We start from the raw sequence: 25,236 nt of genomic DNA, 5'->3' as shown, positions 1-25,236 counted from the left end.
ACCTAAAAACTAGGTATTGCCAAATTTATAGGTGCCATAAATGTTTTGTAAGAAACATATTTGATTGCCTCTAAAATGTAATAATATTCTAACTGAAATAATTGTAGCAGCACCTTTTCATAGATCACAGCTACAACAAATATTATGATTCAATGAAAGAGAAATAAACCATGACCATTTTTAATTAAACAGGCACTTCTAAGCACCTGTGTACAATGTATTGTAGCTCAAATGGTTCAGATGGAATTTGACCACAACAACTTAAGCTCCATAATTAAAGACCTAAAAGGTAGTTCTTATGTTTCATCTATTCCCTTTCCCATTACTTTAAACAGGCATATGGTAGTCATTCTATACATAATTACTATCAATAAAGGGGTAACAAATATTTGAAATTCTCTGTACTTTTAATAGAGGACAAATTGCATGCCTTTACTCTTCCTTCCCCAACCTGTTTCATAAAACTAGCATGATCTTAATAATTTCACTGCAAAACAGGTTCTATCTAGCAAGCACAGAAATTGATCCTAGTCTCTCAGCATGATCAAGTTTAGATGACACTTGATGGGACGGAAGGAGGAAACCTAACAAGCATTCCACCCATGTTCCTCCACAATCCTTGGAATCCTAAGGGAGGGACTAAAAAAAACCAAAAAACACCTTTTAAATGACTATTTGAAAAGACCTAAAGTGGCACTAATTTGAGGTTAACTTTCAGGGGAAGTTAATTAAAAACGAATAACCCTACCATACACAGTGCATTCTAATACTACTTAGAAGTCATTTACGTCTTCCAGCATCAGAAAGGCAAAAACTTCATTAAATTATTTAAAGTAAACATGCATATGTCATCAGTTGGGTAAATTTCCCCATCTGTTTAAGTAGGAGCCCAAGTTACCTATTATTTCAGGCAGCATTTAGATAAAATGAAATTAAGTATGTTCCCCAACCGCACATGTCTCTCATAAAGAAGGGTGTTAAATGACTTTTGTGAATGGAAAATCTGCATATACTGTTGCTTCGCCTCGGCCGGTCTTGAGCGGATGCCTCAATGAACCAAACGCACGCTCTTTGTCAAGCTCCTTGGAACCTGATTCCATTCTTGAGAAGGCACTCAAAAACATTACATTTAAAAGTACAGCAAAGGCTTCGCCTTCCTCCTACGCTACAAGAAGGCCACAGGAACTGAGGTTTAGAGGAACACCAACCACCATGGCCCTCGGCTCTGCAAGGGCGGGTGAGGTCTGCGATGCGCGGCACAGCCTCCTCTGGGGCTGTCACAGGAAAACGGGAGCCTCGCCTTTACGGCACCAAGTGACAAAGCGCCAGCTCTCCAGGGCGCCGGGGCTTCCGGCGAGACCCTGCCGTCCGCCCAGTCAAACTTCGGGAGGAGGCACACACTCAGGGCCAACAAAAATCTCGTACCAGCCCCTGCCCCTGCCGCGGCTTTGGAAGGTTTGCAGACGCACTTACCGTGGGCCCCAAAACACTCCATCCCCGCCAGCCTTTGGAATTTCCCACTCCAAAAGGGGACAAAGGAGCCAAAGAAAAACTCCCCGGCGCGGGGGCCCGGAGTGCCCGCCCGCCCCAGCTCAGAACGTGGGAGTCAAGGGGTGCAGTCGCCCGTAGGGGTGCGAACCCGCCGCCCCCCAACTCGGGGACCGGCTCGACACTCACCGGTGTGGAGCCCCCGGAGAGGCGGGGCGCAGGCGGCCGGTTCCTCTGGGGCCCGGCACGCGTCCAATCGAACCCCAACTTCTCTCGGCCGCTGTCGCCGGCGGCAGCTGGGGCGCGAGCTCAGACCAAGAGCGCTGCCTGGCCGCCACGGAGGCACTGCCCGTTCGGCCCGCTAGGAGGGCGGGAACTCCGGCCCTGCGGTCTACCAGCCAGGGCGGGCCCCCACTTCCCCTCCGTCTGCGGGCTACCGGCGGCGGCTACCGCCCCGGCGAAAGCAAACGCTGCAGCCGCTCGGGCTGCCGCTACCACCACCGCCCGGCCGGGAACGCGTCGCGGCCTAATGCTGTCATCGGCCGAGCCGCCACCTCTTTGGGCATCCAGAGCCTCCGAGATCCTTCACATTCGAGGCCCCGCCCCCGGTCCCGCCCCCTACTAGCGGGCTCCGGTCGCACCCCCTTCCCGTCACGTGACGACGCGCGGAGGCGGCCTTGGAGAACCCTCCTCTGCCTGGCCGGAGACAGCCGGGCTGGAGCAACTGTCAACACCTGGTTCAGGCAGAGTCTGAACGCCGCCGAACCGCCTCTGCACCCCCTGGGGCGGTCTCGGGAGGCGAACCTACCGCCGCCCGCCCCGCGCCTGTTGAGGCGAGGTCTTCGGGACCGGTCGTGCAGGGCCCTGCCTCATCTAAGGAGGCTGCACCGGAGAGCTCCTGGGTAGGGCGCAGGGGCCCCCGCCTCCCCAGCCTGGGGCTTGACTAGAGTTTTAGTCAAACAAAGAAAAGCAGAAGGCATCGTGGTGTCTGGCTTGGAAAGCAGTAACTACTTGTTCCTATTTCTAGTAGCACGTTAATTGTGACATTTAGTGTACTGGTTTCTTCATGAGAGCTTTTTATTTTTGAGGAGAGGATGGTGCATTTCCTTCACGCTGGGATGCAAATAGCCTAGAAATTTTAATTTGGTTCCTGGTCCTGTTCAGGATCCTTTGTGCCAGTTTCACAGTCATTAAGTTTTACTATGTGTTAGGTTGGTGGCAGTTTAAACAGCTACACAGGAATTTGACAGTTCGTTCCATTTTAAAAAATAAAGCCTAATTCTTGATTTTTTTTTTCAGGTACCTTAACTTTGGACATAACTTTTTGCCTTCCTTTTTAACGGTAGTCCAAGGAACGCTCCCCCCAACCCTGTTATTGAGAGGAAGAGTAAAATGGGAGTGACTAAAAGACAGTAACAATACAAAAATAAGGTAGGTAGAAAAGCAGAAAGATCATAATCAAATTCTGCTAACAATGAAGGCACATGAAAAAGCTTTATATAATAACCAAACTCAGTTTGTAACTCATTTTTCCTTCTAACCCAGAACTAAGTTTTTTTCTTAAGTGATTGTCATCTCATTACATTTTCTTAAGACGGCAGGAAGTATTCTGATCAACTGGATACTTTGAGATGAATTAAGCAATAGAGTTCGGCCTATATAATCCTATGAACTAAGCTATTTCATAGAAACTCTAAGAAATCATGGACTTTAAGTCTTACCATTATTTCATGTTACCCAAGAAACAAAAGAAATACTGCCAATTAAACTATGCCATGCCACCGATTTTTTAAAGACACATCTTGAACTCAGAGATGTTAAAATATGAAAAACAATGAGTCTTAGAATCTATGAGATATTGTAATGAACTGGTGTTCCAGTGAGGAAAAGATTCTATAGGCTCTGTTCTGAAGTTTGAGAGATTGTACTTGTAGTTCAAATACATATGAAGGAGGTTTAGTATTCTGTGAATGACACAATTTCAGCAAAGCTAGTAATTTTGGATTTTGTCAGCAGATTGAAGCCTGCCTTCTATTTTCTAGGACAGGGGTTTTCAAACTGGCTCAAAAGTCAATTGTTTTTTTTAGTGAAATAGGCTAGACTGGAATCAAAAATGGAAGATCAGAGTGCACATATAATAAGGGGAAGAATTCTTTGTGAAACTTCTGTTTCAGTTATGGGGGAGGGTGCATATGTCCTGTGTTGTGATTTAAACTGTATTTCTTATTGTGAGTTGCGATCAAATAGATTTCAAAAAGAATGTTCCTAGAGCATAGATAACATGCAAAATATACCATCTGGGCTCCGTTTGTCTGGTGCTTTTCCTTTACTTTGGGAACTAAGACTAAAGATTAGAAGTAGATGAATTGCCTTGCCTAATCCTCTAATGCCTCAACCCCACTTTCTTATACTGTCTGACGAAAACAAATGGTCATTTATTGAAATGGAAAGCACTGTACTGGAATCAAGGAGGCCTAGGTTATAGATGTAACTAACTAGATATGTGGCTAGATAAATTACTCTCTGTATTTCAAGTTCTAATAAAAGTAGGAAGTTGACTACATGCTCTTTAAGGAATGATGCTCAATCTTTATTTCCAGGGGATAATGTTCACATTTGAAACAAGTAGCCATGGTGTACACAGGATTATGCAAATTCTTTTCAAACTAGCTATAACTCCTTTCAGACACACACACCCACACCCACACACACAAAATCAGAATGCAAGTAAGTGAAAGTGAAGATATTATAGGAAGACAAGTGTAAGTATATTGCAGAATCAGACTTGGGTGCCCTCGCTGGCACATAGTAAAGCCACTCATTAACACCAAGTTGTGGTGAAGGAAAGTACAGAGTTTACTGCAAGATGCCCAATATGGGACCAAGCAAAGAGAAGGAGGAGCTCATGCTGAAAAGACCCAAGTATATCTTTCACAATGGCTTTCAGGGAAGGGTTTTTAAAGGCAAGGTGAGGGAGAGGGTCTCAGGGTGCCTGATCAGCTTGTGGACATCCTTCTGACTGGTTGGTGGTGAGGTAACAGGGTGGTTATTTTGGGAGTCAACACATCATCCTTTTGCTTCCAACCAGTCTGGGGTCTGTGTGCTGGTGGTCAGCAGTTAACTTCTTCCGCCTGGTACACGCTTTAGTTTCTGCAAAACAACTCAAAGATATGGCTCAGGATATTATCTATAGCCCTTGAGGAGGAACTAAAGGCCTTGACTTTGTTTTATGGCTAAACAATTATTATTTTGTTGTGCTTGACTGTTTTCCTTTGTTTCTGCATTTTCTCACTTCTCAGATTAAATTTGCTCTTTGGAACTTGGGGAAGGCCTAGGAGGCAAAAGCTTTTCTATAAACAAGAGTGGAGGAGGGGACTCGGGGATCTGTCCCTGGGAAGGCCCCACAGGGCTCTGCTGGGTTTCAAGTATATCTTTAATAATATTCTGTATTTTAACTGTCGCTAGTAATAGTTACTTGTCATGAATAACTAATGATTTTAACATACCTCACAATTGATTGCAGCAAAATGGCATATCAATACACTACAGTTGAAAAATATATGCTTTTCAGATCCTTTCAAATCTGGTATTCTATGATTCCAGGAAATAATCATTCAGTCTAGCATTTTCAATGTAATCACAACATAAGCAGAAATTGTAATATGTGATCTTGCACTGTAACTGAAAAATATTCAATAACTTCCATTTGTTATGTGAAGAGAGGCCCTGCAAGTTTGCTACTCTTAAATGATTTTAAGAATAGCATATTAAACTAAAACTTTTTATTATAACTATCCAATTTAAACTCCACTGAAAATTCATCTCTTTACCTGGTGTTTAATTAATTATACATTTCTAAGATTGAAAAGTTCTTTTTTCCAAATCAGTTTAAGCACTGACAGGCATGATAATCTTTCCCACAGAAAACTCTGACCTAGAATGTAAGAAATTTGGCTTAAGGGTTTTTTGTTTTTTTTCCTTTAGCCTTCCGTTTAGACACTTACATTGCCAAAGATTGCTGATGAGGATTTTAGGTTAAAATCCTCATTTGTTCTAAGAAGACTGGATTGAGAGCAACCTCAAACATAAATAAGGTATTTAAAATAATTTTAAAGACTATGGTAGATTGTTTTATTATTCTTGGTCATAACGACTTGCTCTAGCCAATTGTTTGTGAGCAGATGTGACACATGCTAACATCTTTAAGTTTTAGTGCAACATTCAGGGCAATCTGTTAGTCTTGTGCTGCCTACCATGAGAAAAGCATGTTCCAAATAGGGTCTCAGAATAAGAAAATATGTGGAGCAGACCTGAAACTGACCTTTACCCTGGAGCAGTACTGCAGCAACTGACCTGCAGCTACTAACACGAAACAAGAGTAAAACATAAATATTTATTGTTTTAAGTCACAGAGATTTTTGAAATTGTTATATAGTATAACCTGGCAGATCACCTAAAGTGAATATGAGCCAGCAGATTAGTGGTTCAAAGGCTAAATGCACTATAGAACAGTATTCAAACTTCTATTTAATAAAACAAAATAATACACATCTACAAAACAGTCAACCACATATTTGATAAACATTCAACTAAAATTTATATTAAAAAGAAACTCTTTATAAAATCTACAGATTTGCTTGCAAAATATTTGCATATTGATTTTAAGCATTTTTGTTTACTATTATTTATCTTAACCAAATATCCCTCCAGGAAAATTTGGATAATAAACTTTAAAGAAGAATATAGGCTTTGTTTCTGGCAATATCATGGAATAGGTACCTCAGTCAGTGATCACACTGAAAACAAATAAATACCTGGAAAAATATTTTTTAACCTTATTAAATATATTGATTAACTGGCAATAAAGTAAGAAATTATTAGGTCAAGAAAATTAAATGAAGACAGAAACCTAGAGAGTTGAGCAGATCCTAAAGCCAGCCTTTACCCCATGGGCATTTGCCAAACCCAGTTAACATGACGTTTTCGTGGTCTTATAAGAGACAAAACCCATGACCTGCCCTACACAGAGTGGGGCGTGGGGGGAGAAAGCTTTGGTTCCAAGGATTATTCATTCAGAATAAAGATGTTAGAAATAAACTTGCCCCTTGCTAGCATACACACCCATCCCCAAGTCTACAAAGAAAATTTACTATCTTAAATGTTAGCACCTATGATCAAGGGAAAAGCAAAATCATATCTCAGAATTTGGACTCAATGCAGCTCTCACACAAAAACGTAACTTGAATTCATACTATCTGGGTGATCCCAAACCACCTTAAGCTGATAAGTTAATTAAGAATAATTTTGAATTGTGCTCTCAGGCAGCTGGCAGAAGCAAATGCCAATCCTCTCTGAAGGAATGCACCTTCATCTTAAGCCTTAAAGAATGGTTATAAATAAAATTCTGAGGAAAATTAGCAGCTCACATTTTAAAGAATAACAAGCACAGAAGAAAAACACCATTAGTGAGAAACAGTAGAAATATAAGACAGCAGAAACAGATTAAAAAGGGCTACAGATACTGAAATTACCAGCCACAGACTATAAAAAATATAAAATAAGAATAAAGGAATAAAAAACAAGCTTGAAAATATATACAGAAAACAAGAATGACTAAAGATACTTGAAAAAATTGAACTTAATGAATTTAAAAAAATAAATTATTAAAATTTAAAATTCAATGGGCAAGTTTAATAGTCTATTTGACACAGCAGAAATACTATCTAGTGAACTGGGAGATAAAGATGAAAAAATTATCCCAAATGCAACAGAAAAAGAAAAATAAATGAAAAATATAAAAGAGACTCTAAGTGACATGGAAGACATTGTGAGAAGATCTAAAATAATTCTAATTATAGCTCCAGAAGAATAGGAAAGAGAAAATGGGCCAGAGGCAATATTTGACAAAATAGTGGATGAGAACTTTACAGAACTTATGAAAGACTCCAATCCACAGACTTAGGAAGTCTCTCAAATCCCAAGCAAGTTAAAGAATAATAAATCCACACTTAGATACATTATAGTGAAAGTCTAGGAAAATAAAAACAAAAGAGAAAACCTTAAAAGTAGTAGAGGAAAAAACTACAGATTATCCTCAAAAGTGATAAGTGACTTTTCATCAGTAACAATAGAAACCAAAAGACAATGAAATAATATATTCAATGGGCTGAAAGAAAATGACTGTCAGCCTAGAATTCAATACCCAGTGAAAAGATATTTCAAGAAAGAGGCAAAAATAAAGACATTTTTAGGCAAGAGCAGAGTTCCCTGCTAATAGATTCTCACTAACAAAGTCTAAAGAAATTTTCTTTCTTCAGACAAAAATAAAATGATCCTAAATGGGAGGTTTGAGGGTTGAGACTAAAGGAAAAGCATTGAAAGTGGCAAATATTTACATAAATCTAAAAACTATTGACTATGCAAAACAATAAGAATTGTTAAAATTATATATATATATATATATATATATGTTTTTTGTTTGTTTTTTTGTTTGTTTTTTGCGTTACGCGGGCCTCTCACTGTTGTGGCCTCTCCTGTTGCGGGCCACAGGCTCTGGACGCACAGGCTTAGCGGCCATGGCTCACAGGCCCAGCCGCTCCACGGCATGTGGGATCTTCCTGGACTGGGGCACGAACCCGTGTCCCCTGCATCGGCAGGCGGACTATCAACCACTGCGCCACCAGGGAAGCCCTATATATATATATTTTTTTTTTTAATAAATTTATTTATTTATTTATTTTTGGCTGCATTGGGTCTTCGTTGTGGTGCGCGGGCTTCTCATTGCAGTGGCTTCTCTTGTTGCAGAGCATGGGCTCTAGGCACATGGGCTTCAGTAGTTGTGGCTCGTGGGCTTTAAAGCAAGGCTCAGTAGTTGTGGTACACGGGCTTAGTTGTTCCGCGGCATGTGGGATCTTCCCGGACCAGGGCTCGAACCCATGTCCCCTGCATTGGCAGGCGGATTCTTAACCACTGCACCACCGGGGAAGTCCTATTTCTATATTTTTAAAAGAAAAAAAATAATCTTTCAGATGCCTAACAGCAGAATAAGTCTAACCAGATTCTCACTTTACACCGACTATTAAATAGACCTCATCGGACCAAGTATGTCACCCATTTGTATTATTATCTCCATCTAATATATGCCCTTAAAAGCAAAAACACTAAACATTTCTGTTTTTTTCTCTGTTCTCATCCATATAGGCAAAACTGTGTTAATATTTTGTTGGTATTCTCTTTTTAAATAACTGTACTGGTGTAGCATTTTAAGTGTTTTTCTTCATAATGACATTCTTAGTTCAAATTTGCATAATGTACCAATGAAGATATTTCATTAATAATCAGACTAAGGCATTAACGTATATTTAGGAGATCATGATTTAGAATAATAAAAAACAGAATTATATACTTTTTTCACATAACTATGAAGAATTAATGATTCCCACCATAGAACTTTCCCACATGAAAGTTCATCATAATGAATTATGTAATTATGTATTCACAGGTTAAGGACAATTAAGTCTTAGTGAAAAGCTCTGCCTACTCTTTCCACCCACATTGCCTATTCAAAGTTAGGTGCATGCTGACTTTTAACATCATCTCTGGAAATAGTTATAAATTTATGCTCAGGTGTAAGGATTGACTCCTGAGTTTTAATTAAGCTCAGAGGGCACCCTAAACTCCACATAAATTTTTAAAAGAAGCCATTTCTTTCTGATGGCTACCTAGACTATGCTTTCCAGGTTGTAAATGTGTTTTTCATTTCAATTTTAGGAGAGTGTATAAAAGGCTGTTATCACAATTATGTAAACATGGGAAACATAGAACACATAATCCCTTAAATTTCTAAAATTGTGGTAACTGTAATGCAAAGAAATGATAACTTTATTTAACCAAAGCTTTACTATCTTTCTTTCCCTCAACCTCATGATAATATTCAAAATATACTTACTTCTATAATACTTTCTTGATAAAACTATTATTTCACTGCAGAATGTTCAAATGACTTATTTCTTTGTATCTTTTAACGTATAAAAGATTATATATTACTAGTATAGATTATTCCAGTTAACTTTGTTCAGCCTGTATTTATATATCTATAAACTTTCTGAGAGGTCACAAGTAATTCAATTTGTTTGAACCAAATTGTACCTAATTCTTCAATTTAATAAGTTATCAGTTTTACTGGGACTGAGGCCCATCCTATTTACAAAGAAAAAAAAATTGTTAAGAATCTATAGGTTACTCCACCTCTTTACTGAAATGGATGCGAAGCGGGCAAGAGGCCCCACCCTATAAACTAACAGTGTTTCAAAACTGTCCTTTCTGCTGGTCTCTGCTGGCAGTGAAGGTGTCATACTCCAACATTATCAGGTAGCAGCCATCTACCTACCCCTCCCAACAAGGACAGGTCCTACTTATCTAGATGCCTGCTACCAGATATCCTAGGTATTGGGTGTCTCTTCCACCCCCCTAGAACATTGGTACCCAGAGGTGACAATGGGGAGAAAAAAGGCACCTACTCTGTGTTCCAATAACATCCACCTAGTGCGTTCAGGTCAGGTTTATCCCTCTGTTCTGGGCCTTGCTGATATTCTTCCCTAGTTGTTTTCAGTCAATTCCTGTGCGAGCTTTACTTTTGCCTACTATTCTTACATGTACAGCTACGACCAGGCTCCCACTCCCCCAGTCCTTTCCTTTAACCACTAATCTCTGTAACCCCCTCCTGGAAATGGACTGGAGTTGGCACAGCTCCATTTAAGACTTTGTCTTTGAATGTTAACTCCTTTCCAGAGATGGCCAAAGACTTCACCTCGGTGGTCCCTCATTGTTGATTACTTCCCCCTAACTTCCTATTGCTGTCAGCCAATAGTCTTGGACCTGACATCATTTGCATTCTAACTCTCCCCACCTTCCTTATTACAAAAGTCGTACACTATATAAATACAAGAATCTAAACTAAGAACAGGGAAAATTCTAGAAGATAATGACCTTTATTCACAAATAAAGGCAAGAAATAAAAGACGGGCACTGTTATGGATTAAAATAGATTCATCAGACATATCAACCAAATGCAATGTATGGACCTTTTTTAGATTCTGATTCAAACAAACAACTTTTATAAAAAAAATTAGTGGGATATCAGGGAAATTTTAATACTGACTGCGTGTTACATGATATTAAGGAATTATTGATTATAATAATGATATGTGATTATGTTTTTTAAAATGTCTCATTTCTTAGGGACACATACTCTCAACTATAACTGTGCCCCTGCTTAATAAAAAAAAAAAAAAAGACCTTCAAAACATGTTACTTTCTTTTCTCTACCTATAGGTCAGGCTAATGGAAATGTACTCTACAATTATTACTTATTTTCTACACTTAACCAAATATAATAATCATTTCCTCCTTATCATGTCTATGATTATTTTGAGTAAAAGTATTCAAATCAAAAGCAACCCATGCTACCTATTATTTGCTCCAAACCTTTTTTAAACTACTGTGAAAAGCCTAACATCATATAACCTGTGATAAATAAATCTGATTGAGCATGTTAACATGTTTAAATTTATATAAGGCATTTTGCAAATACAGATTACTCTAGAGATGCTAAGAAGCAGATGTACTGATCTTGGCATTCACATGATTTAACTACAAATAGAATTTGAACGGATTCCAAATGCACAACTGTCAAATTCATAAAAAGTAGCAAAAAATGTCAAGTAAAAGTTTAGGCTTTGCCTTGAATAGCACTGACATCTGAAAAAAAATCAAAAGTATTCTGTTAATGTTTTATTTCTTTAGTGCTAATATTTGATAAGAACTAAGTATTGATACTTTCATTTCATGCATAAATGTTCCCATTAGGTGAGTAGTTTTAATTTAGAAACTGTTATGAGTTAGTATTACTATTAGGTCCAGAAAAATCTCAAAAATCACTTCAATCAATATTACAAAGTTTATTAATACAAATTTGACTCACTGAAGTAGTGTAGTGTAGAGGGATTGAGCTCCAACTCTATATAAAGTCAGACAGATCTCGGTTTTAATCCCAACCATATCATTTATTAGCTGTGTGACCTCACCAAGGCTCTTTTCCTCATCTCTAATGTGGAGTTTAAAAGAAAAATCTATTTTACCATATTGTTATAGGAATTATAGAATTCAAGAAATATAAACTGTTATGATTACTACCTTTTGGAAATACTGCATTCTACATAATATTTCTAACTGTATTTTCACTCTACTCAGTTGGAAGAAAATAATACACAGACTACACACACTACCAACTTTCTGTTGATACCAAACCTTTTCCATCAACTGTCCTAATTCTGAGAATTACAAAAAATACATAGACGAGCATAACCTCAGGCCATGCGAGCAGTTTTATTTAAGAATCTGGACGATCCCCAATTCAAATATCAGGATCTCACATATAATGTAAGAATGAAAGCCACTTTGTTAGCAACCAGGAGGTTGACTCAATTTCAGAGCTGTGTTTTCCATTCAAGTAAGACTTCCAACCAGACCTCTACTTACCATACATGGAGTCAACTCTCTAAGGCAGTCACCTCTTGCCAAGCTTATTTCTTAAGTACAGTGAATCATAGTAAAACAAAATTTATCTCTAAGCACAATGCATACATTTCCTTATTTTTCTGCCTTCCCAGTCACTTAGCAAACGAGAACATGATTTTTGATAGTTGTAAAAATGGCTTTTTGAACTCTTTCTTTAAAAGATATTAAATGTGAAGACTTGATCAATTCAAGATAAACATTTTGGGCTAGAATACTTGTAGGTGATGTAGTATATTTTTCTACAGCATCTTTCATGCTATTTGATGACAATTATTGATGCTTAGACTGATAACTGAATTAATGATATGGCAGTCTTATCTCTACTTTATAAACTTGTGACTAGGAAGTAATTTGTATGACATTACTTTGATAGTATAGAGATGTCCACTTCCCCTTCAAACATGAAGCTCATCCTTTAACACCCATTAAAAACCCTTACATGAGCCAATAATTTCAATAAGAATTGCAAAATTAATTCTAATTTCATCATTCCTACTATATTCTAACATTCTTTAGTAAACTAGAGCTTTCCTTTATTACTTGGAACACTTTGGTTACCCTGAAATACAGTTCCTACAGGAAATGAAAAATAAATAATAATTCTTTACTTTTAATTATTATTCTCAAAGTAAAGATATTTTGGAGACTAATGAGGAAATCTGAATTTGAGTTTTAGATAAGATGAAAATGTATTGACTTGGAAAGGTAAGGGTAGAGATTGTTAATTTTAAAAAGATAACTAATTTACAAAACTGCACATCAAGTATGATACCACTTTGTTTAAAAAATGCATATTTATATATATGTATGCATATATAGGGGTAAATAAATGTATACAATAAACTGTTAACAGTGGTAAACTCTATACAGGGAATATGGTTGTTTTTATTTTCCTATTTTGCTTATTTATAGTTCCAACTTTCTATGTTGCATATAATGCTTTTATAATAACAAAAGCTTATTTTTTTAAAAAAATCGCTATTTCCTACTTAGCCCACATATTAACACGAGTCTGTACATTCCAGCTTGGGAGGTTGCCAGGGCACCAGCCTAGCTGGTAACTTCTTCAAAGCCTCTCTTTGCCTGCTGATTTCCTTGGCCCATGCATCTTACCTATGGCTCGGGGGGGCTACATTAGCAGCAGATCCACACAGCCTTTTCACTTTAGCAGTCATGGCTAATTCACAACTTCTTTGTCTCTTGTTTGTCTTTGGACAGAAATTCTCTTCTTTAGTTTTTATGTTATCATATTCTCTTAGTTTTCATCCTGTCTTTCTGACTCTTCCTGAGTCTCCTTTGCAACTTTGTCTTTCTCTGCTCTGTTTATCTTTCTTTAATTGCTCCCAAATTCCTTACTAAGCTCTCTTCTTTTTCATTGGAGAAAGGCTTAATTTTGATGTTAGCTTGATGTAGGGGTTGAAGAAGAAGGGAAGATCAATAATAACGTTCAGGTTCTGGCTTCAGAAATGGAGAAGACTGGAGAGAGGAGCTGAATAGACATTTTTAAAAAGAAGACATACTGATAGCCAACATGTACATGAAAAGATGCTCAACATCAGTAATCGTCAGGGAACTACAAGTCAAAACCATAATAAGATATCACCTCACACCTGTTAGAATGACTATTATCAAAAAAACAAGAAATAACAAGTGTTGGCATGGATGTGGAGAAAAGGGAACCTTTGTGCACCTTTAGTGGGAATGTAAATTGATGCAGCTACTATGGAAAACAGTATGGAGGGTCCTCAAAAAATTAAAAATAGAGCTACCATGTTATCCAGCAGTTTCACTTCTGGGTATTTATCTGAAAGAAATGAAAAACAAACTCAAGTGATATCTGCACTTACTTGTTTATTGCAGCATTATTTACAATAGCTAAGACATGGAAGCAACCTAAGTGCCCACTGATAGATGAATAGATCAAGAAAATGTAATATATATGTATTATTCAGCCATAAAAAAGAAGGAAATTCTGACATTTGCAGCAACATGGATAGATCTTGAGGACATTATGCTAAGTGAAATAAGTCAGGTGGAGAAAGATAAATACCATATGATCTCACATATAGAATCTAAGAAACAAAAACAGGGACTTCCCTGGTGGCATAGTGGTTAAGAATCCACCTGCTAATGCAGGGGACACGGATTTGAGCCCTGGTCTGGGAAGATCCCACATGCCGTGGAGCAACTAAGCCCGTGTGCCACAACTACTGAAGCCTGCATGCCACAACTACTGAAGCCCACACACCTAGAGCCCATTCCCTGCAACAAGAGAAGCCCCCTCTTGCTGCAACTAGAGAAAGCCCACACACAGCAACGAAGACCCAATGAAGCCAAAAATAAATAAAAATTTAAAAAATAAAATTAAATTAAAAACAACAAACAAAAAACCCTCAAACTCATAAATAGAGCAGATTGGTAGTTGCCAGATGCAGGGGGTGGGGATGGGCAAAATGTGTGGTGGTGGTCAAAAGGTACAAACTTCTAGTTATAAAATAAATAAGTCCTGGGGATGTAATGTACAGCATGGTGACTGTAGTTAACCATACTTTATTATATATTTGGAAGTTGCTAAGAGAGTAGATCTTAAAAGTTCTCATCACAAGAAAAAAATTGAAACTGTGTGTGGTGATGGATGTTATTGTGGTTATTTTGCAATATATCCAAATGTCGAATCATTATGTTGTACACCTGAAACTAATATAATGTTATATGTAAATTATATCTCCATTAAAAAAAACACCTCTTAGTTTCATTGATCTTTTCTATTGTCTTTTTAGTCTCTATATCATTTATTTCGACTCTGATCTTTGTTATTTCCTTCCTTCTACTAATCTTGGGCTTAGTTTGTTTTTCTTTTTCCAGTTCCTTGAGGTGTAAAGTTAGGTTATTTATTTGAGATCTTTCAGGACTTCCCTGGCAATCTAGTGGTTAAGACTGCGTGCTTCCAATGCAAGGGGTGCAGGTTCGATCCCTGGTCAGGGAACTAAGATTCCACATGCAGTGCAACCAAAAATTATATATATATGAGATCTTTCTTGTTTCTTAATGTAGACATTTGTTGCTATGAACTTCCCTCTTAGAACTGCTTTTCCTACATTCCATAAGTTTCAGTATGTTCTATTTCTACTTCCATTTTTCTCAAGATATATTTTAATTTCTGTTTTGATTTCTTCTTTGACCCATTGGTTGTTCAGTAGCATGTTGTTTAATCCCCATATATTTGTGAAATTTCCAGTTTTCTACCTGTAATTGATTTCTAGTTTCATACCATTGTGATTAGAAAAGATGTTTGATATGATTTCAGTCTTCTTAAATTTATTATTTGTGGTCTGGCATGTAATCTGTCCTGGAGAATGTTCCAGGTGTGCTTTAGGTGAATGGCATTCTGTTGCCTTTGGGTGGAATGTTCTATATATGTCTATTAGTTCAATCTAATATAACATGTCATGTAAGGCCAGTGTCTCTTTATTGATTTTCTGTCTGGATCATCTATTCATTGATGAGAGTAGGCTGTTAAAGTCCACTACTATTATTGTATTGCTTTCTATTTCTCCCTTTAGATTTGTTAATATTTGTTTTATATGTTTAGGTGCTCCCTTACCTGGCTCTTAAAATAGTAACATGCTTCTTTTAGAACTTTAGTGAAGAGTAACTTCCATTTTTATTTCTGCCACCTTCTATAAGTAAAAAGAGTGTTTTATTTAATTGGTGATTTGGGGAGATGAAAATAAGATCCACTCCCTTTCTGGCCATATTTTTCAAATCTACCTACCCACAACAGATTATGTTCTGATCTGTTCCTCATTCTGTGTAATAAACTAAACTCACATGAATCAGGGCCCAGGCTTACCTTCTAGAGCAGGCGTGAGGCCTAATTCTCCTTCTTCCTACTGTTGACCTCACTGAGTGTAAAACAGTGACTCTGCCTTAGTTTATCTGTCCTGCAAACCTAAATTTTCTTTTGGTATGTCATCTCCCATTTGGACTTGGGAAGGAGTATTGAAAATCCTTGTTGTGGCTGTATGTTGAAGTCATATTGTCCAAGCAGCTTTATCAGTAAGAAGGTGTTTTGTTTTGCTTTGTTTTGTTTTCTCTGTCTGGATCCCTGTGAATTGGTTCTGAATTCAGAAGAGAGTTAAGACATGTAAGCAGCTATCACTGCCTAATTCCCATTATTGATAGGACAACTCTATCCAAAAATGGTTGTTTAATAAGAACTATGGTCTCATAAAAGAAATGTAAAATGAAATTTTAGCAGCCTGACAATAAGGGAATAAAAGATCCCAGAAAAGAATGATAGCATTTATTAGAGGTTCACTGAAATAGGAACTTGTTCTTTATTCATGAATGCCTATTGTGTATTAGGCATTGTTCTAAGTAAAAGTTTAAAGAGTTGGAATACTTTAAATAAAAGTTCCCAGGTACTCGGATTTGTTCGAGTTTTGAATTGTTACAATGATCAACAAAAGAGCAGTGTTTTATATTCAAAGCCAATATGATTCTTCATTCAATATAATAATGATAACATTTGAGTGCTAATTACTTATCAATCAAGCAATTCCCATACAATATCTGATTGAATCATCAAAACACGTCTGTGAGACAGAATAGAATAGTCTAGGTTACAATGCAGTTGAAACAAAAAAGTCAGTGGTTTAACTGAATGCAGATTTAGTTCTTGTTACAAAAAGTTGGCTCTGGCTGCAGACAACTGTCCTCCACATGGTGATACAATAACCCAGGCTCTTTCAACCTTGTGGTGTCACCATCTTAACATGAGTCTTCTTCTGTGGTTACCCCAGTCAGGGAAGAAAGACTGGGGAATTTCATATGGGCCTTTCATGCCCTCATTCTGAAATTGATACATTTCAATTCCACAATATTTCATTGGCCAGATTGAGTTACATGGCCCCATCCAATTGCAGGGTTGCTGAGAAATAGTCAATCCACTGAGTACCCAGAAGGGAAAGAGAACTGAATGTTGATTAACACTAGCAATGTATACCATTAATAGCTATTATTCCTATTCCCTTTGTATAGATGAGGAAATGGAGACTCAGCAAAGTTAACTAATTCATCCAAAATTACACAGAAAGTAAGCAGAGGCACCATTATGTGAACCTGGATAATCTGACTCCAGAGCTTGTGCCTAACATCTATCCTATATGATCTCCCAACATCACACTGGAAGCCTGGCAGAACCTAGCCATCGCTAGGGATATTTAATTTGATTCACTGAAATTCAGTTTCAAATCAGCATACATTTACTGAATGCTCTCTTTGTGTCAGGCATTGCTGTTCCATCTGGAGAAGGTTTGGGTTATTTGACTGTATAGATCTATTCCTATAGATATAAACAAATAGGACGACTGTGATGCTTAATATTATATGTCAGCTTGGCTGGGCCACGGTGCCCAGATATTTAGTCAAACTTAATTCTGGATGTTTCTGTGAAGGTGTTTTTGGATGAGATTAACATTTAAATTGGTGGACTTTGAGGAAAGCAGATTGCCCTCCATAATGTGGGTGGGCCTTATCCAATCAGTTGAGGGCCTTAATAGAACAAAGACTGACCTTCTCCAAGTGAGAAGGACTTCTGACAGCAGACTGTTTTTGGACTTGAACTGCAACTCTTCTCTGAGTCTTCACAATTGCATGAACCAATTTCTTAAAATATCTCTCTCTTTCTGTCTCTCTCTGTCTCTGTCTCTTTCTCTCTCTCTCTCTCTCTCTCTCTCTCTCTCTCTCTCTCTATATATATATATATATATATAAAACAAGATCCTGTGCAAACTTTATATATTTTGATTTTAGAATGTCAGGTGTTGTCCTGATTACTGTAGCCCTATAGTATAGTCTGAAGGCAGGGAGCCTGATTCCTCCAGCTCCATTTCGTTTTTTGTTTTTTTTTTTTCCTCAAGATTGCTTTGGCTATTTGAGGTCTTTTGTGTTTCCATACAAATTGTAAAATTTTTTGTTCTAGTTCTGTGAAAAATGCCATTGGTAATTTGATAGGGATTGCATTGAATCTGTAGATTGCTATGGGTAATATAGTCATTTTCACAATATTGATTCTTCCAATCCAGGAACATGGTATATCTCACCATCTGTTTGTGTCATCTTTGGTGTCTTTCATCAGTATCTTAAAGTTTTCTGCATACAGGTCTTTTGCCTCCTTAGGTAGGTTTATTCCTAGGTATTTTATTCTTTTTGTTGCAATGGTAAATAGGATTGTTTCCTTAATTTTTTTTCTGATCTTTCGTTGTTAGTGTATAGGAATGCAAGAGACTTCTGTGTATTAATTTTGTATCCTGTGACTTTACTAAATTCTTCTCTAGTAGCTTTCTGGTGGCATCTTTAGGATTTTCTATGTATAGTGTCATGTCATCTGCAAACAGTGACAGCTTTACTTCTTCTTTTCCAATTTGGATTCCTTTTATTTCTTTTTCTTCTCTGATTGCCATGGCTAGGACTTCCAAAACTATGTTGAATAATAGTGGTGATAGTGGGCACCCTTGTCTTGTTCCTGATTTTAGAGGAAATGCTTTCAGTTTTTTACTATTGAGAATAATGTTTGCTGTGGGTTTGTCATATATGGCATTTACTATGTTGAAGTAGGTTTCCTGTATGCCCACTTTCTGGAGAGTTTTTATTCTAAATGGGTATTGAATTTTGTTGGAAACTTTTTCTGCATCTATTGAGATGATCATATGGTTTTCATTCTTCAATTTGTTAGTATGGTGTATCACACTGATTGGTTTACATATATTGAAGAATCCTTGCATCACTGGGATAAATCCCACTTTACCATGGTGTATAATCCTTTTAATGGGGTGTTAGACTCGGTTTGCTAGTATTTTGTTGAGGATTTTTGCATCTGTGCTATACTTCAGGGCTACAGTAGTCAAGACAGTATGGTACTGGCACAAAAACAGAAATATAGATCAATGGAACAGGATAGAAAGCCCAGAGACAAACCCATGTACCTATGGTCACCTAATCTATGACAAAGGAGGCCAGAATATACAATGGAGCAAAGACAGCCTCTTCAATAAGTGGTGCTGGGAAAAATGGACAGCTCCATGTAAAAGAATGAAATTAGAACACTCCCTAATACCATACACAAAAATAAACTCAAAATGGATTAAAGACCTAAGTGTAAGGCCAGGCACTATAAAACTCTTAGAGGAAAACATGGGCAGAACACTCTTTGACATAAATCACAGCAAGATCTTTTTTGACCCACCTCCTAGATTAATGAGAATAAAAACAAACAAAAACAAAAACAAATGGGACCTAATTAAACTTAAAAGCTTTTGCACAGCAAAGGAAACCACAAACAAGATTAAAAGACAACCCTCAGAATGGGAGACAATATTTGCAAATGAAGCAAATGACAAAGGATTAATCTCTAAAATATACAAGCAACTCATGCAGCTCAACATCAAAAAAACAAACAACCCATATAAAAAAAAAAAGAACAGAACAAAAAAACAAACAACCCAATCAAAAAAATGGGCTGAAGACCTAAATAGACATTTCTCCAAAGAAGACATACAGATGGCCAATGCAAACACATGAAAAAATGCTCACCATCACTAATTATTAGAGGAATGCAAATCAAAACTACAATGAGCTATCACCTCACACCAGTCAGAATGGCCACCATCACAAAATCTACAAACAGTAAATGCTGGAGAGGGTGTGGAGAAAAGGGAACCCTCTTGCATTGTTGGTGGGCATGTAAGTTGTTACAGCCACTATGGAGAACAGTATGGAGGTTCCTTAAAAAACTAAAAATAAAACTACCATATGACCCAGCAATCCCACTACTGGGCATATGCCCTGAGAAAACCATAATTCAAAAAGAGACATATACCACAATGTTCATTGAAGCACTATTTACAATAGCCAGGACATGGAAGCAACCTATATGTCCATCAACAGAGGAATGGATAAAGAAGATGTGGTACATATATACAATGGAATATTACTTGCCATAAAAAGGAATGAAATCGGCTCATTTGCAGAGATGTGATTCGACATAGAGATTCATATAGAGTGGAGTTAAGTCAGAAAGAGAAAACAAATATCGTATATTAACACATATATGTGGAATCTGAAAAAAAAATGGTATAGATGATCTTATTTACAAAGCAGAAATAGAGACACAAACAGAGAGAACAAACGTATGTATACCAAGGGGGAAAGGGGGCGGTCGGATGAATTGGGAGATTGGGATTGACATATATACACTATTGATACTATGTATAAAATAGATAACTAATGAGAACCTACTATGTAGCACAGGGAACTCTACTCAGTGCTCTGTGGTGACCTAAATGGGAAGGAAATCCAAAAAAGAGGGGATCTATGTACACATATTGTTGATTCACTTTGCTGTACAGTAGAAACTAACAAAACATTGTAAAGCAACTATACTCCAATAAAAATTAAAAACAAAATTACAGTGAGATAATACTGCAAAAAAATGTCAAGTAAAATAGCAGAATTCTAGAATAACTTACAGAAATAAGTCAATGTTTATTATATTCTCTTTTCTTTTTTTGGCCACACCATGCAGCTTTCGGGATCTTAGTTCCCCAACCAGGAATTGAACCTGGGCCCCAGCAGGGAAAGTGCCAAGTCCTAACCACTGGACCGCCAGGGAATTCCCCATATTTTCTATAATACAAGAAGTTTTTAAAAACTCTATTATAAAATACATAGATTTTTGCAAAGAACCTTGTAAATGGAAAAAAACAGCCAAAACAATCTGCTACATATAGGCCTTAGTATGTGGTTTTATAGTCTGTCTACTTAGGGGAGTGTTCTATCTTCACAAATTCAGTGTTACGAGAATATGTGGCTGGGTGTTAATTATCATTTTAAAAGGAATTTAGTTCTCCTACACAGCTGAGAATGCTAACAGTCTCCAATTTTAATTTGTTCTCCTGTACAAGACGCTGTTTCTTAAGTATTTAGTTGCCTCCTGCTGGTCACACAAACTTTAGACTTCCTAAAAATATGTATTTCTCAATAAATTGCATATGATGACAAACTTCTAAAGAGATGCATTGGACTTTTTCATCAAATGAATTCACAGTGGATTTCCAGTCTCAATTGAGATAAGTAAGTTAGCTCATAGGTTTTCTTAAGCATGATCCTCTTCTTTCTTTCATGTCATATTTTATGTCTCTTCAAATCCTTTTTGAAACCAGATGCGAATAACCTCAAATTGAGATGCAAAAAGCACTTGTTCAAGAATCTTAGAAGCTGTATTTTTATTGTCTCTACTACCATCTCTCTGGCTAATCTTGGACAAGACACTTTAACTTCTTGGTACTGACTTCCTCATCTGCAATTTGAAGTATAATTGACATGCAGTAAACTGTACATATTTAAAGTATAATTTGATAAGTTTTGACACATGTATACAGACATGGAACTATCATTATAATCAAGATAACAAACATATTTATCACTCCCAAAAGTTTTTTCGTGTCACTTTGTATTTCCTTCCTCCTTCCTCCTGCCCCTCCCAGCCTTCTCCTATCCTCAAGTGCTGATGTGTGTTTTCTGTCACCATATATTAGTTTGCATTTTTCAGAGAAAAACAGAAATTTTAAGCTCATTAGTTTAAGTGACTAAAATGAGATATGGAAGAACTTAAATTCTTTTAAAATATTTTTTAAAAATTGAGATTTCCTATCTTGAAACCTGAGACAGCAGTGTGATGCAGTGGTTAAAGCCCTTAACTTTAGAGTAAGCGGACATGAGTTTTGGGTCTTGGCTTTGTCATTCACTAGCTATTATGACCTTGGGCAAATTACTCAATATCCTGAGGTTAACAGTTTCCCCATACTTAGGGGAAAGAATAATAATAGCTTCTATGCTCAAAAAGACGTTGTGAAATTGCATGCAAAGCAATTAGCTCAGTGCTGGGCCTGTTCACACAGTATACTCAGCCAACGGTAGTCACCTATCTTTAGACATTTCAAAGAGTCCTACCCATATTTTAAGAAAAGGAAATGAGAACTCTGATCATGCAGACAGTAAAATCTTAAGGCAACTGTTTTCAAAGTTTTATGTGAAGATTACAGTAATTCACTGTGCTAGACATGGTGTCCATATGATTCTGACTCAAGTCCTTTTTGTAAGTACCTCATTGGTTTTTCTTCCTCATAACTGTTACCCCGAGTGTCATGGGTCCCCTTTTTGTAATTCTATCCATACCCTCCCCAAACATGTGACCCGACAGTCACTGGTTTGACGAATGACTTGGCCAAAGTAGAGTGAATGGTAGTCACCACTTCAGAAGACAGGCACCACTTCAGAAGACAGGCACTAAAGAAAACTAGTCCTTTTTTGGTGATAAATGTTCTTTAATAGTTTTCTTCTCTATATTTAAATACTTCTGTCATTCTTTTTGTGCCGTTTAGCTTTGCCAGGTTCATACTTGATAGAACTCTCTCTCTACAACAGAAACTAATTAAGCTCCACTTGCTAGCCTAGCCCAGTCTAGCATCCAGGGTAAGTTCTGGCTTTGTGGAGAAGAGAGTTTAGATACTGTATCTTAGAAAACTCTCTTGTGCTTTCTTTCTTGAAGTTTTAGCATTGCTTTACTAAAGATAGTCCAGAGAAATTATATGGGGTTGTGGGAGGCGGTTCATAATTCTTCTGTGGGAAGGAGGATCTCCTGCTTAATATCCCTCCTATTTTGTAATGTACCATCTATACAGGTTTATTTACTCCTTCTACCTTAACCTAGCTTCCTCCCAGAAATTAGTCTATGACAATGACTTACGTGCAGGTAGTTGATTTTGGAAAGAGATCCCAGCAAATGAGTGAAAAACTGGGAAACTAAAACATGGAAGGGAGGAAAGCCAATTCAAGACTAGATGATCAGTCTAGACATTTCTGTAGGCAACTAGGGTTCATTTTTCTAGATCTTTGAATAGTTGTCTAGAATTCATCTAGAATTGTCTGCCTGAGTGAAGAAAAGGGAAGCATTTATCTACTAGTTTCCACCCCTCATTGTTCATTGTGGCAGATAGACCCTGAGGTAACAACTACCAATGATCCCTGCCTTTTAATGCCCTTCTTTAAGCTCCTATCCCTGAATGTAGGTGGAGCCTGTGAATTGCTTCCAACCAATAGAATATGGCAAAAGTTATAGGGTGTTACTCCCATAATTACATTGTATGGCAGATGTTATGGGATACATCACTCCCATCATTATGTTACATTATGTAAGAATTCATCTTATTAGCAGAATTGCCCTTTGTCACTTTGCTGCTGTCTTTGAAGAAGCAAGCTGCTATGTTATGAACTGCCTATGGAGAGAACCATGTGGCAAGGAACTCACATGGCCTCTAGAAGTGGAGGACAGCCTCTTGCTGACAGCCAGCAAAAATGTCTGAAGCTTTCAGTCCTACAGCTGCAAGGAAATGAATTCTGCCAACAACCTGAGAGTTTGGAAGAAGATTCTTCTTCATTTGAGCCTCCAGATGGGAACACAACACAGTCAACACGTTCAATGGGAGACCCAACAGTGGAAACTCCAACTAAGCTGTGCCTGAACTCCTGACCCACAGAAACAGAGATAATAAATATGTGTTGTTTTAAGCTGATAAGTTTATGGGATTCGTTACGCAGAAATAGAAAACATACATATTTTGATACCTAGAAGTGGAGTGCTGTTTTAACAGGTACCTGAAAATATGTCTGTGGTTTTGGAACTGAGTGATGGGTGGAGGCTGGAAGAATGTTGAAGAGCATAATAGAGAAATTTCAGCACCATGACTAGAATCACCATGACTATCAGTAGAAATATGGACACTGAGGACACTGCTATGAAGTTCTCAGAAAGAAGTGAAGAGCATGTTATTGGAAACTAGAGGAAGGAGAATACTTGTTATGTAGTGACAAAAAAGCTTAGTGAAATTGCTGCAGTTACGTTGAAAGCAAAACTTGTAAGTGATGGAACTTTGTTATATAGTTACAGTGATTTCTAAGCAAAATGTTGAAGGTGACACTTTTATTCTTGATACGTATAGCAAAATGCAAAATGTCAAAGAGAGAGAGAGAGAATTTAGGGTCAATACTGTTAAATAAAAAGGGAGCAGGATGGGCTTCCCTGGTGGCACAGTGGTTAAGAACCTGCCTGCCAATGCAGGGGACACGGATTCGAGCCCTGGTCTGGGAAGATCCCACATGCCACGGAGCAACTAAGCCCATGCGCCACAACTACTGAGCCCGTGCGCCTAGAGCCTGTGCTCTGTAACAAGAGAAGCCACCGTAATGAGAAGCCCGCGTACCACAATGAAGAGTAGCCCCCGCTCTCCGCAACTAGAGAAAGTCCATCCGCAGCCCGCACGTAGCAACAAAGACCCAACTCAACCAAAAATAAAAATTAATTAATTTTTTTAAAAGGGATCAGGACTTGATGATTTTGAAAATCTTCATCTTCCCCAAATGGTAAAAAATATTGTTAGGAGATGGCTTCTGAACACTGTCCAGAAAGCCTGCTCTAGAGAAGTAGCACTACAACCTTTTGTTAAAACCACAAAGAGATCAAAAAGTCAGGGTGCCTTCCTCTGTTAACTTTTTCTGATTACAACTAGACTGGGGATTCTAGTGCCATTAAGCCCATGCTCTAGACTGTCTTCTAGAGGCTACCTTGGGATGGGGGCATCAGAATTCTAACCAAATAAAGCTAAAGTTTGGATCAGACATCAGTAAACCAGGGGATGTGGGTAATCTTAACTTCATCAGACTCTCAGATTTTCTGCTACTTCAACTCAAGATAGATTTGAACAATTTCTGGACCAAGGAATTATAGCCATTTACGTAGAGGAGCTACCATTCCCTAACTTCTGTTTTCCAATAGACCTAAAAAGGTCCTGGGGTGGGGCTGCTGAGGACAGCAGTTCTTAAGCATTTGGTCTCAAAACCCATTTACACCTTTAAAAATTATGGAGAATTCCAAAGAGCTTTTGTTTATATCTGTTGATATTTACCATATTAGATATTAAAACTAGTAATTTTTAAGGTTTAGTGATTCCTTTAAAAAAGACAATAAGCCCATTATATTTTAAGATAAATAACATATATTTCATGAAAATTAACTGTATTTTCCAAAATAATTTAGTGATAAAAGTGGTA

At 37.6% G+C, this 25,236-nt stretch overlaps 1 protein-coding gene and 1 long non-coding RNA gene across 4 annotated transcripts in view; one reads left to right on the top strand and one right to left on the bottom strand.

The window, feature by feature from the left end:
• The window catches only part of OSBPL8 (oxysterol binding protein like 8), a 193,730-nt gene extending 191,664 nt beyond the window's left edge, over positions 1-2,066 (bottom strand). For all 3 annotated transcript variants that reach the window (XM_079937597.1, XM_079937598.1, XM_079937599.1), the window contains exon 1: positions 1,678-2,066. The gene's annotated coding sequence lies outside the window, so the exon portion shown is untranslated. The remainder of the gene's footprint in view (positions 1-1,677) is intronic.
• An 85-nt stretch (positions 2,067-2,151) lies between these two features.
• The window catches only part of LOC307193700, a 32,558-nt gene continuing 9,473 nt past the window's right edge, over positions 2,152-25,236 (top strand). Inside the window, exons 1-3 of the long non-coding RNA XR_013830384.1 lie at positions 2,152-2,390; positions 2,788-2,919; positions 5,473-5,582. This is a non-coding gene — a long non-coding RNA (uncharacterized lncRNA). The remainder of the gene's footprint in view (positions 2,391-2,787; positions 2,920-5,472; positions 5,583-25,236) is intronic.

This window comes from Stenella coeruleoalba (assembly GCF_951394435.1).
Source record: "Stenella coeruleoalba genome assembly, chromosome: 11".
Lineage (NCBI taxonomy): Eukaryota > Metazoa > Chordata > Mammalia > Artiodactyla > Delphinidae > Stenella > Stenella coeruleoalba.
Note: the sequence above shows the minus strand (reverse complement) of the source record. Positions and strands in the feature narration are given on the sequence as shown.